This window comes from Mytilus galloprovincialis, chromosome 4 (assembly GCF_965363235.1).
Source record: "Mytilus galloprovincialis chromosome 4, xbMytGall1.hap1.1, whole genome shotgun sequence".
In the NCBI taxonomy this organism is placed as follows: domain Eukaryota; kingdom Metazoa; phylum Mollusca; class Bivalvia; order Mytilida; family Mytilidae; genus Mytilus; species Mytilus galloprovincialis.
In genome coordinates, this window is record NC_134841.1 from 38,059,306 (window position 1) to 38,079,410 (window position 20,105).

At 31.9% G+C, this 20,105-nt stretch overlaps 1 long non-coding RNA gene across 1 annotated transcript; it reads left to right on the forward strand.

Moving 5' to 3' along the window:
• The first annotated feature begins 5,447 nt into the window (after positions 1-5,447).
• On the forward strand, positions 5,448-14,458 carry LOC143072067 (uncharacterized). The gene is made up of 3 exons (XR_012977028.1): positions 5,448-5,598; positions 6,129-7,640; positions 9,551-14,458. It is a non-coding gene; the product is annotated as an uncharacterized LOC143072067 (long non-coding RNA).
• Positions 14,459-20,105: the final 5,647 nt, after the last annotated feature.

Sequence of the window (20,105 nt, forward strand, 5' to 3'; positions counted from 1 at the left end):
CCTCATACTTGTATGTATCATCTTAGGCGTTATCTTAATAAAAATCGATTTTGTCTACCACTTATTTTGTGTGGGCTAGACTTTTAACAACTAAGGTTTTATATACAGGAAGTTTATGTTGACCCTTTGGCAACATGACTGCCTGTTCACCTTAAATTTTACTCTGGATACTGACAAACCCGTTCATCTGGGAAGTTTTTAAGGCATAGCATGCATTCTCTTCAGTTGGTAAATAAAATTCAAATGTTTTTAATAGATTAGAATATTTAACACTTAACTGGATTTTGTTGTTCACATACTTTCGTTCTTGTACGAGATGCTAGTTAATTGAATGTAACTTGATATGGTCCACGCAGTGACACACAGTTTAAATTTCCAATTATTGTCAGGTAATTGTCCATGTCAACAATACATTTCAATTATTACCTGAGTGGAAATTCTAAATCCTCTTTCCAAACTTTGCTTATTTGGTACCTTTTTTTTTTTGGAACGAGAAAATTGCACTGCAACATCCAACATTCATAAAGATTGCACTTTTACATCTTACAAATTTAGCCATCACCTTTCAATAAAAGAGGTAATTGAGCCTAGTATTTGGACACCTAAAATATAAAAAAGAGAGAGAAACTGGGATAGATAAAAAAAAGTTTTATAAAAAAAAACAAAGAAATAATTCTTGAATTCATACTATTTGATAGTAACACAATTACTTGTTTTGATCTATCAATTAAAATGTACATGCACAATAAGTCAATGTACGATGAACTGAGAAACTCTTATCCGCATCCGATTTTACCTGGATGGCTGCACGCGCATGAAGACACTAATGTTGTAGAGATATTCAATAAGATATGAAATATAACAACTATTTTTATAACACTCATTGGCGTGTTACTGTTTCATTCTTAGGCATGTATAAAAATAATTTAATTTTGTAAATGCATCCGTTTATGTTTTAACTGTGATCCACGACTTAATAAATTGAATGACGACTGTTGTTGATTTAAGACCATATGTATATACCCGAGTCCCCGAGCACAAGAATCCCGCTTAGCGAACCTATTGATAGATGTGCTGGATCTAATCATCCAAATTTCTTCATTTTGACATTTACCTGTGTTCAGTTAATACAACGGAACCAATGAGAGTTAACAAAGAAAATTATTTTATTAAGAAACACCGTTCAAAATTAAATAGATGAAACGAGGATCTGGACGTGTTTCTTTTTAATTATGTTATTTCAGTTTCGTTCTATATAGCTATATAGTACCTACGTTGTGCTATATTACTGAGATATCGTGACACCAAATCGCCTGGCATTGTATCCGACGCGCTTGACCATATATATATATATATATATATATATATATATATATATATATATATATATATATATAAGTACGTCTGAGTCAGTGACAACTCTACAACAGATGTATCCATCGGATCGCCATCAATGATGGTGATACATGGCTGTGTACATAATGTATATACAACTCGTCTAAACATCAACCCAACAATGTTAGATCTGTAAATTTGCTTTCGCAAATTTTTGTTCTTTCCGCAGACGGACTCGAACTCTTGTGTCTGTAACATTATGTCAACACCAGATACACCGTTCAAAGGACCACTGGATCATTTGGCTACATACAAATATATCTTTCGGCAGTCGACTTTATGCCTTAATTTCCTCATCGAATTTATCTACGGTTGTTACACAGTATATGATGTAAAATGGCAAGCAAATGGTGTACCTTTCAGATCAGCTATTTCGTCTGTCGTAAGAGATAATACTGTTAATAACCATGCCGCCGCATCCATTTTTTTTTTTTTATTATTATTCAATTCAAAACATGTGACAACTTTATGACAGTTCATCATTGAATAACACGGGCTTATGCGGGGCTCTCACCATAGATATACATTTCGTCTCAAATTTAGCCTAACAATGTTAGATCTTCATTATTACATCAGCTAGCTTCGAATTCTTGCGCCAGTGACATCTTGGCTACACCACCTGCATAGTTTCCAGCGCCATAGACCACTTGAATACTTAGGCTACAATCAAATATACATGTAGCTGTCGTTCGTCGATGTTATGCCTTTCCTCATTAGCTTAATCTACGGTTATATAACAGGACATGATATACAATAGCTATTAGTTGGTGTACTTTTCATATCTTCTAGTTTGTTTGTCGTAAAGGATGTCGTAGGTATATGGGTAGATTAACACGCGAGGGAATCTAACCTCTTTGTCCAAGGGAAATGTGGTTTATTTTATTAAACTAAATGCCTTATGATTTAAGTGTGCACTATATTTGTGAAGAAATATTGTTAAAAAATAAATTATTAAGGTAGTTTAATATAATGGAATTGTCAATATAATGAAATTTTAGGCGATTGTCATACTACTTGCACTAGTGAGAGGTTTAGCTAGCTATAAAACCAGGTTTAATCAATAATTTTCTAGATAAGAAAATGCCTGTACCATGTCAGCAATATGACAGTTGTTTTCCATTCGTTTGATGTGTTTGAGCTTTTGATTTTGCTATTTGAAATGGACTTTCCGTTTAGATTTTCCTCGGAGTTCAGTATTTTTGTGAATAGGGAACCCTTATTTCTTATATTTTCATTTTTTTCATATCATTTTTGTCTATACTGTACATTTTAGCAGACTATTATTCTCTATTTTATATTTTGTTGTCTATTCTTTATCTTTAAGTTGTGGTTTTTTTGTTTTGCACTTTTTACAATTTATTCTCTATTCTGTAAACCTTATTCAGATCTTTTACTATTGAACATTGCCCTCAATATCCCTTTTACATGACCTCGGCCGAAAGGCCAATTGAATTTTCTCATCACTTATCGTCCGTCGTTATCATACTTAACAACTAAATTATTTTCATTTACCTATGTTGAATATTGATTTTGCAAATGGCGTAATTATTTTTCAAAATGGTGGTTTTCTGAAATTGTTTAGCATTTCACAGCGGTATAATACTTTTACTTTTTATTAACTTTGTATTTACATTGTATCAAAGATCAAATTTTTTGTTCAATGTAGGTTCATTCGTGTAACTGCGTCTTTGGCTTGAGTCAAGTAATTCCAATTGATATTTTATAGAGTGTCTTTCTATGTTTTGATGTTACACTGTGTTTCAGATATGGACAAAGGTTTGGTACCATTGAAACGTTTAAACCCGCGGCAATTGTTTGCACCTGTCCTAAGTCAGGAATCTGATGTTCAGTAGCTTTCAGTTGTTGATGTGCTTCATAAGTGTTTCTCATTTCTCGTTTTTTATATAAATTGGACCGTTGGTCTTCTCGTTTGAATGGTTTTACACTGTTTGTTTTTGGGGCCCTTTATAACTTGCTGTTCGATGTGAGCCAATGATCCATGTCGAAGATCGTACCTTAACCTATAATGGTTTACTTTTATAAATTGTCACTTGGATGGAGAGTTGTCTCATTGGCACTCATACCACATCTTTTTATATCTATAGACCAATGGGATTGGCACATGTTCTTTATAGTCTCTTTGTTTTTATCCTTCACACAGTGTATCTAATTTTACATCGCTTTGAAAAGAAAACATGTTCATTAAAATCAGGTTAAGGTGATAAAAAAAGTCAAGTAGACACCTCAAATGATTCCTTCTGTATCATTTGATCATAATTACATGTTTAGAAGTCAGACATCCTTTTCAGACCCTTTATGAATGATGGTCATAATGTTTCGGGGGTCACACTTTCCACATGCGTAATTGGTATCACATCCCTCTACAAAATTGCAATTATACTTATTAACTGTAACAATTATATATATATATATATAAAGTCTAAATTGAAAACAACGTTCAAACCTATGATTGTGTTGGATAAAAACCGCAATTTTTATACGTGTGCATGTAACAAATCTTTATATATATATATACATATACAACTCGTCTAAACATCAACCCAACAATGTTAGATCTGTAAATTTGCTTTCGCAAATTTTTGGTTGCGAAAGCAAATTTACAGATCTAACATTGTTGGGTTGATGTTTAGACGAGTTGTATATACATTATGTACACAGCCATGTATCACCATCATTGATGGCGATCCGATGGATACATCTGTTGTAGAGTTGTCACTGACTCAGACGTACTTATATATATATATACATATATATATTGTCGTCTAAACATCAACCCAACAATGTTAAATCTGTAAATTTGCTTTAGCAAATTTTTTGTTTTTCCCTCGCCGGGATTCGATCCCATGCTACTGAGATATCGTGACACCAAATCGCCTGCACTGTAACCGGTGTGCTAGACGACACGACCACCTGGGCGTCATAAAAATGAAGCTTTCGGTGGCTGGGTGTTACTTTTCCACGTCAGTAATCTAGCGTCGTATTACAGTACATGCATGAAGATGTTATTTTTACAGATCAGCTTAATTATCTATAGTAAAGGATTCTGCAAATTAATGTAAGATACAGTCACAGAAATAATTATATTCATGATAAATACAGCACAAACGGCATAAACCGGAGGGAAAATATAATACAAGCCTCAACGAAAAAATATAAACAGGTCTAAATTGAAAACAACGTTCAAACCTATGATTGCGTTGGATAAAAAACACAAATGGACCTGGTTTTTTTTTGTTTGTTTGGGCTAGTATTATATTTTCCCTCCGGTTTATATAATCCGTTCATCCTTTTTCGACTTTTTAAAATTCGAGAGTCTATTATAAATTGGGGTAAATTATATGACCTTCCAAACACTGTTTCAATCCCTAACATCCCTAAAGAGACATTAATTGTCAAAATCCGGATATGGTGTACAAATTTTTGCACCTAATGTTTGTGGTATACTATCTTGCCGCAAATCGATTGTTTTCTGTTTGGTATAAACTTAATATAAAGATCCATTTTGTTATAATTTGTGAACAATTTATTTGGCAATGTCAATGGCAGTCAGCAGGGTTTAAGAACATCAGTTGTTCAGTTAGTCAAATGCGTTTTGTTAAAATAAACCTTTTCACCTTTTTGGGTCTTTTGGAAAATGTAATTTGTGCTGTATTTAGACCCCTCTACAACGAAATTTGCACGTATAAAAATTGCGGTTTTTATCCGACGCAATCTTAGGTTTGAACGTTGTTTTGAATTTCGACCTGTATATATTTATATTGAATGCTATACTATGGTTCCAAAAAGTTGAGAGTTGATCAAACGTTTATATTGAGAACTATAAGGATTAAACACATCTACAGTTTAATTCAGTTTACGAGTATAGTAGAAACGTTGAATTTTATTTCCCAAAATGAATAACCAAAATGTCCTTGCTTTCATATATACATCATATTTACCATGTTCACTTTTATGTAATTTTGACTTGATATCATCTTGGAAAACAAATTATTTAAACGATTTTTTATTCATTTCATGCAATTGCAGTCACTTATCAATCAATAAAGTTGGATCCTGCTTAAAGGTTTTATTGCAAGTGTCAATTAAGTATGTAATCACAAGTTGCTGAAGATATTTTTGGAGGAGAGAAGAGTTTACAACTATTGCGAACAGCATTAGAGCACCAATCTTTTTATCATTCAGGTATACAGTATTAAAAAAAAGGCAGTCAAACTAAATATATTTTCCAAACTTTTGAGTAAAAGTTCAACTCATGCGATATTCATAATCTTACAAAAATCAGGAACAAATAAAGGCAACAGTAGTATACCGCTGTTCAAAACTCGTAAATCCATGGACAAAAAACAAAATCGGGGTAACAAACTAAAACTAAGGGAAACGCATTAAATATAAGAGGAGAACGACAACACAACATAAAAATGTAACACACACAGAAACGGACTAAGTATAAGACAAAATCCGATGAGAATAACAAATATAACATCAAAACCAAATACACGAAAGTTGGGATAGAAAAGTACCGTGACACGTCTTAAAGTAATGTGAAATTTCACTCATACACAAAAGAAAACAAACGACACAACGGAAACACAACGTCAAAATGTAACATACAAAAATGAACTATAATATAACAATGACAATAACATATTCTCTTTCCTTGAGATTCAAGTTTTACCATCACGAAAATGAATGAACTATTTGATTTTTTGTAGATGGCAGTGCTTCGTCAAGTATTACCAATAAGCAGTACATCTCCACAAGATGAAGATGAAAGTTCCTCCTTTACAAATCTGCTGTCCCATTTCCAAGGTAGTGAAAACGAGCTGTATCGTCTAATTGAAACAGAGAAACAAAATCTATCAATTGACGAGGAAATAAGAAATGACATTAACTTTTCTCAGTCAGAACTAGTGAGTTTTACGAATAAAGTCCTAGACAGTGACGACTTGTTGCAACAATTAGAACAAGACGATATTTCTGACATTACAAGTCTTGGACAAAGTAACGACGATGTAGACGAGTTTATTGAGACCCTAGGAGCTACATGTGAGGAATGTATGACGTATGAAAAAGTTCATAGGCTTACACAGATCAACCCAGGTGATCACATAAGGTTTCACAAATACAGTTCTGGTTTGAATACTTATAACCACCATGCCATTGTTACTGATGTGCAGGCGACGGAAAATCAGAGGGTCGGAAATATGACATTGATTCATTATCAAGAATATTTTACGTGCAAGTATACGGTAATACGAGAGACAAAAGAATATAACATGGAAAAGGATAAGATAGACATTGTGCGGTACCAGCGGCGTCCATTTACACCTGCACAGGTCGTAGACAGAGCAAACAAAATGGCCGACAAATTTATAAACAATGAACATGCTGAATCATACAATGTCCTAGGAAATAATTGTGAAGAAAAATCAAATGAAATTGTGACTGGTTCAAAATTTAGTAATCAAGTATCGTCAGCAGCGAATTACGTGAAATCTATACTTTCATGGTTATTGAAGCTATCTTTTAAAACTGCAGTACACATTTGGAAAGAAATAAAACCAAATATAAGAGGGTTTGCTCATATATCTGTCATTGGTAGCTTGCTCCTCATGGTCGACAGAATGGCGATGTTGAAGGACAAGTTAAAGAAAGGATTGATGTGTCTAAAATGCTACGAAAAACAACACAGACAAATGACAGTATCCCTTATATTTTGTTTGATAAGTATCGGTATATCAGTGTTGTGCCACGTTTCCTGGGTTTATTTCGCTGTAAGTACGGCCATTGCTTTTGCATTACCATGTGTTACTTCATTTTTTACAGATACAATCATGTCCATGTTTCAACCAGCATCAAAGATTCCAAAGCCAGTGGTGAAAACATGTAATATGATTCGGAATGGAGATGTTATCACCTTCCCTTATATTGGGCTGAATCATGAAGGTGTTGTAACAAGAGTTATCTCTGACAACACCAACGATGAACACAAAGTAAAACTTACGCTGGTACATTTTAACTATCCAGGTTTCCTTGGCACTCGAACTGTTGTTAAAGAAGAATTCTACTTTAATTTGAAAAAGCAAAATGTGTATGTGTACGATTTCAGCAAGGAAAACCACTTTAGTCCACAGGAGGTAGTTAATAGAGCCTTTAAAAGGTGTGGGGATCAGAAGTTCGGCATTTTCTCTAATCGATCAAGTCATATGTCAAGACACTGCAAGGTAAGATTCAGTATATTTTGATGTAGTAACAAAGGTCCAAGGACTAGAAAAGCTATAACAAAAACCACCAAATATTCTTTTTTATTGCGTATACTTTTACATTAAACGCGATTGTAGTGTACTTTTTATGAAAACACCTTCACCAGGAATGATCTAACTTAGATTTAAAATCCAGTGTAATAACAAAAAAATACCCGAATACATTCGGAGCAATAATACATTGATTTAAACACGACTGGTCATTTTCTTAGGTCAGTATTGTCTGACTATGTACATCACACAACAAAATTGTAAAATCTGATATGACAACATTACAGGTTTGCAGTCACTATTCCCGGTTAAACTCGTAATTTTAAATAGGGTGGTGGTCAGAAGTCAAACCACTTGAGGTTAGATTTCAATCAACAGCAGATTTGCGACTAGAATAGATATTTGTGTGAACACAAACCAAAAAGACATCAGTGCGCATACCAGAATGGTTTCTTTTGTGGGTCAAAATCAATTACATGCATGAATATTAATTCGTATGCGGAATTGAATCTAATTGCCCATTTGTTTGATGAGTTTTATCATTTGACATTGCCATTTGATTAAGGACTTTCCGTTTTGAATTTCCCTCGAAGTTCAGTACTTTTGTGATTTTATTTCTTAGTTGTATTTTGGAGAAACTTATCGGATCTTTAATTCATCAATGCTCTTCAACTTCATACTTTTTTCCTTTTGTTTTTATTTAAGCGTTATTAATAAGTCTTCTTAAACGAAGCAAGCGTCTGGCGTACAAAATTTTAAGCCTGGTATATATGATGAGTACATTTACACATTACAGTTCCACGTATGAACTTTATTGGTCTGATTTCATGATGTACGATTTGAATATAGTAGTCGTGTGAGGTTTCTTAATTTATCAAATATTAATAGTTACTGTAGTTTATGCCTATTTAAGGTGGTATGGGAGTATGAACCAAAAGTGTTAGGTCATCGCGCATTTTGTCAAGCTACAGGTTGTGAAAAAATAACACATTTTGTATGGATTATACAGGAAAAAACATAGTTATATGATTAGAAGCTAAACTAAATGATAAAATTATGAACTAAAATACGAGAAGATAGCTTTCAGAAAATGCGTTGACAATATCAAAAGAAAAGGCATGTTCACCGTGCGTTTTTTTCTTTTTTGGCTTAAATACAAAATAGCTATATATGCACTATTTAAGAGTAGTTAGAGAAAGGGTAAGGATGTAAAAGATTTTGTTTGTGAATATTATATATACTACCAAAGTTTTGTAAGGAAATATTTGATACTTTTACGACACATAACCAAGTATGACATTGCTTTAGTTGTGTTTAACTAAAATGTTCATAAAATGTGTTAGTATAGACATAAATATTTAGAAAAAGAAATCAGGTAGTAAAGAATTATTATTTTGTTTGCCCTTATATTTTGAAACTATAGTATTATAGGTACAGAAAACTAAGCAGAAAATAAATGTTGGGATGTTAAGATAACAACTCTTTATCTTTACCAAAACAATTATTGAACCTTTTTTTAAACATTATGCAATTTTTGTAAGTTAAACGAAAAATTCTAAATGATAGAAAACTGAACATTTTTCTTTGAAAGTTTTATATACTGGTAGTTAAAAGGAGAGTACACAAACGAGCATCCTCGATTTTTTTTTTTAAATATGTAATTACTTAGCTGTTTTTATAGTGATAAATTTATAACCATACCAAAAAGTTCATAATTCTAGGACTGCTTTTCTTATTATTTGATTATTTTGTTTAAAAAAATAATAAAGAGTATGTGATTATATTTGCAAAACATTTGTGATGATGTGATTACTTTGACACCAAACATGAGAGGCCTCACTAGCTTATGTGTACTGATTTCTATTTTTGATATATTTTAGACTGGGAAAACTGAATTGAAGTCACTTCCATATAAGAAAGCTACAAAGCTATCAGATCTTTCTCCTGGAGATGTTATTGATTTCACATATTATTACCTGTCTCACGAAGCCGTAGTTGTTAAGGTAGAGAATATTGAAACTATCAAATGTACGGTGATCCATTACAATTTTGCTGGGGTCTTTGGAACTAGAACCATAGTAGAGGAAGATTTCATTTTCAATCTTGCAGACCGAAACGTTTTTGTTCATGATTACAAAGGATATGATAATTACCAAGGAGAAGAAGTTGTTAGGAGAGCAAAATCACGACTCGGTGAACAGAAATTTAACACTTTCCATAACAGGTCAAGTCACTTGGCTCAATGGTGCAAAATTAAAGAATAAATGTTATGTTCAAACATCCAGTTGAACAAAACTCGACATACTTTTGTTAAATAACGACACCTAATTGGTGGTACCATGCTCGATAGCTTTTAATTTGGTAAATTCGAATCTTTTTTTTCCGTGGTATTGTAATAACTTAAATATTGTCCGGAAATCTGTATGCCCCTATGATGGGCATTATGTTTTCTGTGAGTCCGTTCGTCTGTTTGTCCGTTCATCCGTCCCGCTTCAGGTTAAAGATTTTGGTCGAGGTCATTTTTGATGAAGTTGAAGTCCAATCAACTTAAAACTAAGCATAGATGTTCTTTATGATGAGATTTTTCTAATTTTTACGCCAAATTATAGTTTTTACCCCATTTTCACGGCCCACTGAATATACAAAACGATAATGTGGATGGGGCACCCGTGTACTAGGGACACATTCTTGTTTACATATGTTATCGTTTGTATATATTAATTATATAATGTTTATTTATATACATTCATTGCAAAATGAATATTTTATGGTTTTTCACGGTTATTAGTAAAGTATATCTTAATGCATGTTGGTCTAAACAATATTTATTCCATAAATCAAATTATGATAATATAGATAACGACTTTATAAATATTTGGATTCAGAAACAAGCACCATCAGTTGTATATTTTAATGTGTCTCCAAAATATATGATGCCATACAACATTACAAATACTTGGAGCATATTATTTTAATAACATTAGACTAGTAAACACAAAATATAATCGATTATATTCTAATTAAAAAAAAGGCGACAGGAGAACAAACCTACTGAATGAAATGAACAAAAAGTAAGCAAGGAAAAAATAAAAATGATGATTTCATGTTATTGTATTAACTTTTTACTTTCAATATGTATTTCTGTACAAATACAAAAAGAAAGAATACTATTTCATCAGTTAAAACTGACATAAAAAGAAAAATATTTACATCAATACGCTGAGGAAAATCCACAAGAGAGTTCAAAGGCGCTTTGCGTATGTGAGAGCAAATTGGACACGTCAACAACAAATACGAATTTGTTCCTATTGAATAAATAAGACCACTAGATTTTATTTTCAAGCGTGATGGAAAATTTGATCAATGCGGTTTCCAACATAATACTATGTTGGAACTTTCTTATTATGTTTACAAACATATTTTTTTTATAATTGAAAGAGAGAGAGTCGTATTCTCTAATATTTTAAGGCACTAGTATCTTATTCCATAATATTACTGTTGCTGGATATAAGTTATCATAATATTAGCGAGTTTTTGAAATCCCTGTAACTATGTATAATTTCCATCGGTTTGCACAACAAAACAAATGCCAACAATAACAATTTAATATCAACAACCTTGATATTACAGTATTAAACAGAACTTTCAATACATTTAAATAATTAACTAGTGCCAAAATCGTATCTCCACTCCTAACCGTGTATTGAACTAAGCCCCGCCTCCATACTTACCTTATATGGAATATGCACGGTCTCCACTTTTTTAACCAATCATATTCCTAGAAATGTATAGGAGGTAAGATAATAAAGAATCATATGTCATATTTCTTTAAATCTACATATTTGTCATAAAAGAGAGGGGAAGATACCAAAACGGATTCAAACTCATAATTGATCAAAGGTATAAGGGAGGTTTACAGTTACCGGATATTAAAAGAAATGCAAAGGTTTTCAGACAAGAATTTTCAAGTTCTACACATATATTGAAGTCTACATTTAAATGTTTTATTTAGAAAAAAATCAATAAGATCTTATCAGAAGAAATATAATTCATGCCTTTACCAGAAAACTTGAAAATTATTCCTTATGTTTTTTTTTAAAGGTTTTGATCTCATAAGAGATGATATTGAATTCGATCTTAGCACTGAAAATATACACGATCAACCTTTATTGTGTAATCCAAATGTGTTGTAAAATAGATAAAAATTGTTATATGGTATGAATTTATAAATGCTGGAATTGTTCAGGTACAAGATATATGTTATGAAGAAATAGAGGAGTTTTAACCAGAAATAGTTATAGCTGAGATGATACAAAATGTAACTAATCATTGTGATATTAACAATGTTGTAAAAAGATATAATATTTTAAAAGTAATGTTGCTGGAAAATGGACTGAAACTATTCATGACAATTTTCATAGAAGAAATATAAAATGTTATTTTCAAAGACAAAATGTCCGAGTTTTCTATGTGTTCTACTAAAAATTTGTATCTAAACTATGTCAGAATCCTGTTCTCTTTAAAATGTAGACGAACGTTTTTTTTTAAGATTGAAGAGATTGATTTTTGTAAAGTGTGGAACAATTTTTACTAGAAACCATTTATATTTATGGATATATATAGATTTCAAAATATCACATCATTGTATTTTCACTAATTCTAAACATATGACAATGAAATTTGTGAATTGCAATGTATGTAATGTATGTGAAAAGGAATTAGAATATATCACTCACTTATTTTTATTATGTTCTGAACCAGTAGAATAACATATGTTTCTGCAACAAAATTTGTCAGTTTTATTGGATAATGTTGATTCTGATCAAATTAATTACGGAGTGTATGAAGAGGTATTCATGTTTGGTTTAATTGAATCTTTTTTGACAATGTCATGTTACTCCTGGTTTTCCTAAATTTAATTTTACCAATTATCTTTAAATAACAAAAAAGACAAAAAGACAAAAGGTTTGATTAGCATACAATTGTATAATCTGTTCCAACTTAAAAGGTTTATAATTAACTGTTTATATATTCAGGTATTTTTTCATTTTGCAGTTTTGGTTTGTTTTCTATTTCTATGAACAAATGATAAATAAGTCAAATATTTTTGTTCTCGATGATTTAATATCAATAAAGTGCGAAAAATACCAATGGGGCAGTCAAACTCATAGATCGAAAATAAACTGACAACGCCATGGCTAAACATGAAAAGACAAACAGACAAATAATAGTACACAAAACACAACATAGAAAACTAAAGACGAGGCATCTCGAACCCAACCAAAAAAATAGGGTTATCTTAGGTGCTCCGGCAGGGGAATAAGATCCTGCTCCATATGTGGCACCCATCGATTCATTTGACATACAACTAATAATAAAACAATTGCATGCATTTATAAAAGTGTCTTCATAATTGCAAACATAATTTATATTATTTATGAATCAAAATTATACATGAATTAATATTGCAAAAGGAAATAAATAAAGCATTTTAGCAAAAATAAGTAATATTGGGAACAATATATAAATATGAATAATATAATTTTGGATGTTACACGTCTTCTGATTGGCTGTGAGAATTTTTTTTATCAGCCCATAGACATAATTTTGTCATTTGACTGTGACGTCATCGACGTTTTTTTCATGATATATAACATTATATATTGAGTTATAACATTTGACATGTTTGAGACATTTAGTGTTGTATTTTGATTGACATAATGATTTTTTGATTCTATTAAACTTCATAATTTATTTCGCTAAAATGGGCATTGATAATTTCACTTTTCGCTAAAAGGGTATTTAAAATCTTGCGTTAAAAGGGCATTAGTTGTTTAACTTTACGCTAAAATGGGTTAAAAATATTTTGCTAAAATTGATTTTACTCTGGCACTAAAAAAATCCAATCTTTTTTGCTAATATGTTCTCCACCGAAAAAATGTGAATATAATTCAGAAAATAAACTATAATTGTTATCACAAAAAAGCAGCCTATATTTTATAAACCTGCAATTAAATGTGGGCAAACCAGAATGACAACTTATTTATAGCGCGATATTGTATCTTCAGAAGGAGGAATTTCCTCAAAAATTACAAGAAATGTTGATCTACTTTAATACACTTTTTAACATTATATAACTTACCCGTATATTTTGGTGTGGTAAGATGTATAAGAAAAGTTTTGAGAAACACTTTAAGAAGTATTATATTATCGTGCAAGAGACTGAATGTGTCATTGCATTTAATATTTGATTATTGTGTTAATGATATATGGCATTAAGCTTTTAACCATTGTTTTGTGAATAGTTTTGTGTTATATGAAATTTATCTGTTGTATACAAATGTTGAATAATTGAATAGAGATATAAAAAACAACCTTGCAATTCGAAAATAAACTGACAATGTCAAGGCTAAAAAAGAAAAACTAACAAAAGTTCAGAAAACATTAGAAGTATGAACCCCACAAACACTGTGAGTGATCTCAGATGCTCCGGAAGGGTAAGCAGATCTTAGATCATTGTTTCTAGAAATTTAGGATCATTGTATCAGAAGAGATTTTAAAACAAAATACTTCAGAAGTTTACTTTCGAGATCATCTAACCCCATGGGTCATGCCAGATATTACCATCACATATAATTATTGGACATTTTCTACGAAACAATTTTAAACATTTAAACGAATTTTTGTTCATTTATAATATTGGGTTGATCCTTGACTAAAGGCCAGTCTGTATCTATCATTTCTTGTATATATATCAGCCAATTGCAAATAAAATGTTCAATTACAGACATGTGTTGTATGATCTCAATATTGACGACTTCAAGTCTAAACATTATGATTGCTACTGTGCTATTACCCCATATATATATAATCCGGCTGGCTATGTTAAGACTGGTGACATGCACATCGTGAAAACACTTCTCTGCAAAATGCGTTATCCAAAGTTCTGAAATATCGTGAGCCTTAACATATTAATTAAAGACACAAATTCAAAATATTGATGGATTCAGTCGAGGTCTATGCCAGTAAATGGGTTACACGTGAGAAAGAAAACGTAGATACTCTTTCCGAATGTTAAGTCTAATAGGTCGTTTATTCATATCAGAAACTGAATGGGTCTATAAATATTGTTTCTATCTTTAAAAACTCAACTGTTGAAAAACACTTGTCTTATCACCATGACAAACATGTTGTTATCACGCCTCAAACAACATCGTTTTTGTGTGTAAAGTATATATTACATAAACTGCTTGATAAATGAATAAGGTATTGATAATTTACTTGGAAACTCAACATAAACCACCACAACACGAGGAAATCCTTGATAACCATGGTCTTTTTTATGTTTTTCTTTTGCAATTTCAACCGAAAAATAAAGGAATGTATCTCCCATCACTTTATTGAATACATAAGCTAAACAAGTGCCCTTACAAACAACGGGATAATGCTTGGTATTCCAACTGCTCCACAAAACCTCTTTCTCAATTTTATCAGCAAACAAAGCCGGACTTAACGTTGTTGTGAAACCATCTATTATAAAGGTGGTGTTAATCAGATATATCTGTCTTAAATTAATTTCATCGAGACGAATCCATCTATATAATCATATAAATACTTTAAGATTCCAAACATCCTTTAGAGTAGATACCAGGGATGGGGTAATTGAAAATGTAATGGTAATTAAGTGTAATGCATTACAATTTTCCATGTAATTGAATGTAATGTGTAATTGAGCATTTTTTTAATTACTTGTAATGGTAATTTAATTAATTACAATGAAAAAAGCATGTAATGCTCAATTACTTTTGAATTACATTTCAATTACATGTACTTTTATGGTGTTAATGATAAAGATTATGTTTAATAATATAAATTGTAAAAGTATATTTATTTTTCAAATATTGATATCACATACTTTCTGTAATTTATTCTATAGTTTGTATATTACTTATTGGACCAACAAATTTTTTTTCTGAATAGTCTTATGATTTGAAAAAATACATATGTTTTTAAGAAAGATCTTTAACTAAATAGATTGAAAAGTAATAAATCACCATGTTAAACAAAAACAAAAAAATGTGTGAAAAATCTTTATGAGAGTTCATTTAGAATTTAAATTTACTGCACACAATCATTTTGTCAAATTAGTATACACAAAAGGATTATAGAGATAAAAATTAACAGCTGTAAAAACAAACAGCAATTAATCAGATTAAAATGTCCAGAGGCAATGCCACTATTGCATGTATTTTATCTAATTAGCAAAATATTGCTAAGATATAGACTTTAAATACATTGTTTGTACTAAAAATTATTTTCAATGTTGTGACAAGCATACCTTTTAATAATTATTAAGTGATTTTTTTTTAATTTATTTATAATTTACAAGATTGATCGTTTATATAAATATACAGTGTTAATTTCCATTGTTTAACGCAAGCTTACATTCTAGATAAATAAATTGAATGAAAACGACGATTCCTTATTTGTGCATTGTGATTCAAAATTCGTATGTATCATTACTTTCATTTGTTTACAACTCTATCTTGTATTGTTCTGATCGTACTATTGCAAATATCAAACTTCATGACTGCATCATGTGTTTCCATCAGTTTACCATAGAACTATCACATGGTTAGGTTTGAAATTAATGGTAAACCCTAGTTTTTAGTGCTTACCGTTTTAATTTATTGACATAACTGCACGACTTGATTCTCAATTGATAGTGGTAAGATAATCGTTGCAAATAATCCTGCTAAACTTTTGTGAAAGACGTTTTTTTTTTGTTTTTTTTTTGCAGTGTTTCGAGTTTTGAAGGCAATTGTTGTGACCTGCAATACAAGTACCGTTCCATTGAGTTTAGTTATATGTCTTGTGTTTCTGTCTCTGACCTAGGTTTTCTGTATTTGGCATGTGTAGTGCATCATGACATAAGACATTGTTACGTGTACCATGAGGAACTTTCGTGCATGACTGCTGTGTATATTTTTGACATGGAACTATTGACCAGGATATGACTTTTTGACTCTTGACCTATGCACGTTGGGTGTGTCATCAGGATACAGTGTGTATATTACCTTGACCTCAAAATATAATTTTCAATTGACCTTGCTTCTGAATATGTGGCATGTAGATGTATTGTCATAAGATGGTGAGTCTAGTGGCAATAGAAACTTCTTGTGAACTTGACCTTTGGCCTCAATGTACAACTTGTATATTTTGTTTGAATTAAATAAGGAATTGTCTGATTGGCACTAATAAAGATATAAAGATATATTTGTTAGTTCTGTGTAGCACGATAACCCTTTCCTCAAAGTCTGCTTTGTGTTTTTTGATAATTTAGGAACTCTTGACCAGACTATGACTTTTTGACTCTTGACCTCTGTGTATTAGCTGTGTCTCTTGGTATGGTTACTTTGACGACTAGTCAGGAGTCTCTGTTTTTTGTTGATCTTGTATGTTTTAAATTGTAAGTTCAATTTTATGTTTTGGAGTTTGCACTAGTGCACACTTTGTTTAGAGGCCATCTGAAGCCCGCCTCCGGTCGAGGGATTTTCACGCTTTGTTGAAGACCCATTGGTGGCCTTTGACTGCTTTCTGCTCTTTTGTCATGTTACTGTCTCTTTTACACATTCCACATTTTCAGTCTCAACTTTTTAAGAATGTTAGGTTCAAATGAAAACTAAATCCTTTAATTTCCGTGAAACATTTGAGTGGGTCTCATTAGAGTCTAAGCGTGACGCGGGATTGCTGACTTTTTGTAAGCGTTAGACGGGAAAGTCAAATCATTGTGCCGTGAAAACGGGAATTGAAGTCTAGCGGGACAGAGGAATTTACAAAAAAAATGAGAATTGCTTACGTACATAGTGTAAGCAGGATACGGGAATCTGACAAAACAGTAAGCGGGATCCGGGATCAGAACCCCCAACGAGACCCCCATTAGAGAGAACATTAACTGATTTAGTAGCACCATGTGCTGCCAGTTGTGATAGATAATGCAAAATGTTTTAATCATTTTACCTTAGATTTCATTTCATTTCATGGACATGCAGATATGGATAGTCTGTTTTTACATCTTAAAAATTCACACAGAAGGTATACGCATATCAATAAACAGAACTCAATGCAAAGAACCTTTAAAGTACACTTAGACAGAGAGCTCAATCTAGTGAAACACTTTGATATGTTGGTCAGATGTAACTTGAAATATCGTTGTCTGTTACCAAACTGCACCGAGATCCTGAAAAAATATACAAGTTAATTCTAGAAGTAGAATTCAATGAAAGTAAATAAGCTGTTTACTTAAATAAATGTAAAATATGTCAATGGGCCACAGATGCCCCTGTTTGTGAAAAAACATCAGTAAACTTCCACATATGTATGCAGGATTCACCTTATTTTGACCGTTTTGTGACCATAAGCATTATGTATAAGTTTCAAAATATTTGGTTAAGGCAAACTGAAGTTGAAGAACGGTAACAACATATTTAACATTTTCCTATCTTAAGGCTCTGTGTTGACATTTGTATCATTGGTACTCATACCACATCTTCTTACATATAATGACTTATGAACAGTAAAAGTGACACCACCCAATATCGAACTTCATAGATCTGTGTTATAGGGTAATAATCATTGCGTGTAAAGTTTATAACGTTTGATTGAGTGATTGAGTAAAACTTATTTAAGAGAACGGAAACGAAAAATTCTGCATTTTCTATATTTTTATAGGGACACGAATTCTCATAAACGGTAAAAGTGACGCGATCAAATTTCAAATTTTATTTTGTGTTGTGTGGTAATAAGCATTGTCCCAGGTTAAGGGGGTGGTGGAGATCCCGCCTCTTTCGGTATTTATGTGCCTGTCGCATGTCAGGAACCTGTAATTCAGTGTTTGTCGTTTGTTTATGTGTTACATATTTGTTTTTCGTTCATTTTTTGTTCATAAATTTGTCCGTTTCTATTCTCGTTTGAATTGCTTTAGATTGTCATTTCGGTGCCTTTTATAGGTGACTATGAGGTATGACCTTTGCTCATTGTTGAAGACCGTATTGTGACCTATAGTTGTTAATTCCTGTGTCATCTGATCTCTTGTGGAGAGTTCTCATTGGCACTCAAGCCATATTAGGTTAAGGATGGGGTCCCGTTAACAAAGTTAACCCCGCCTTATTCTGTATGTATGTGCCTGTCCCAAGTCAGGAGCCTGTAATTCAGTGATTGTCGTTTGTTTATGTGTTACATATTTGTTTTTTGTACATACATTAGGCCGTTAGTTCTCTCGTTTGAATTGTTTTACACTGTCATTTCGTAGCCTTTTATAGCTGACTATTTTGTATGGACCTTGCTCATTGTTGAAGGCCGTATGGTGACCTATAGTTGTTAATTTCTGAGTCATTTGGTCTCTTGTGGAGAGTTCTCATTGACACTCATGCCACATTTTTTTTTTACATTGTGTATAAGTTTTGTAGTATTTCCCAATATTGGTTGAGGCAAACTAAAGTTAGGAGAACGGGACTCATTTTTTTGGATGTTCGGGAAGGACGGACTAGGGTAACACCTTATGCCTTTCCACTATGGCACCAACACAGAATTTCCGATTTTTGTGCTGGTAATACTCATCCCACTACCACTGTCATTAACACACACACACACACACACACACACACACACACACACACACACACACAATTTTATTATAAAAATATTTAATCTTAATTTTCATTTCTTTTTTTTTTTGGGGGGGGGGGCGAATGATTATATGCATCCCCTTCACAAGGAGTCTCAAATTTGACAAATTTATTGTACATATACATTTTTGTAATATCTTATAGCTTATTTTTCAACTAATTAAAGCTTACAAACTTAAATTGATCATCTCTTTCTTTTTATATGTCTTTTAACATTTTCTTTTGAACAACACGATTTGTTACATATACTTCACATGTATTTCTATCAAATCTGGCATTATTACAAAGCCAATTAAAATAAAATTCAGTCGAACTTGAAAATAAATATGCAATCATTCAAATATATATGCAAGTCGTTATATGGTCAAGTGGCTAGATGCACATATCGTCGGTCAATTGAACGACATGTCGTTTTAAAACTTCTAGAAATATTAACGGAAATAAAGGATAAGTAAAGAAAAATAAATGAAAACAGAACGACTGAATTAAATAAAAGGATGTTCGATATAAGGTATATTTCGTTTTTTTTTATATCTATACGATGCTTTATTTTTATCTAGTTTCCTAATGAAAATTTTTAAAAGAGAAGATAAATACCTTACAGCTTCCTTTACCGCCGATGCTGAAATGTTTAATGTTATAAAACAATCTTAGCGTCTTTGACCTACTTTATCTTTTTATTCGGATACTTGCGGTTATCTTCTCCAAGTTCAACGGGAACATTAGAATGATCTAGAATAGAACCCAG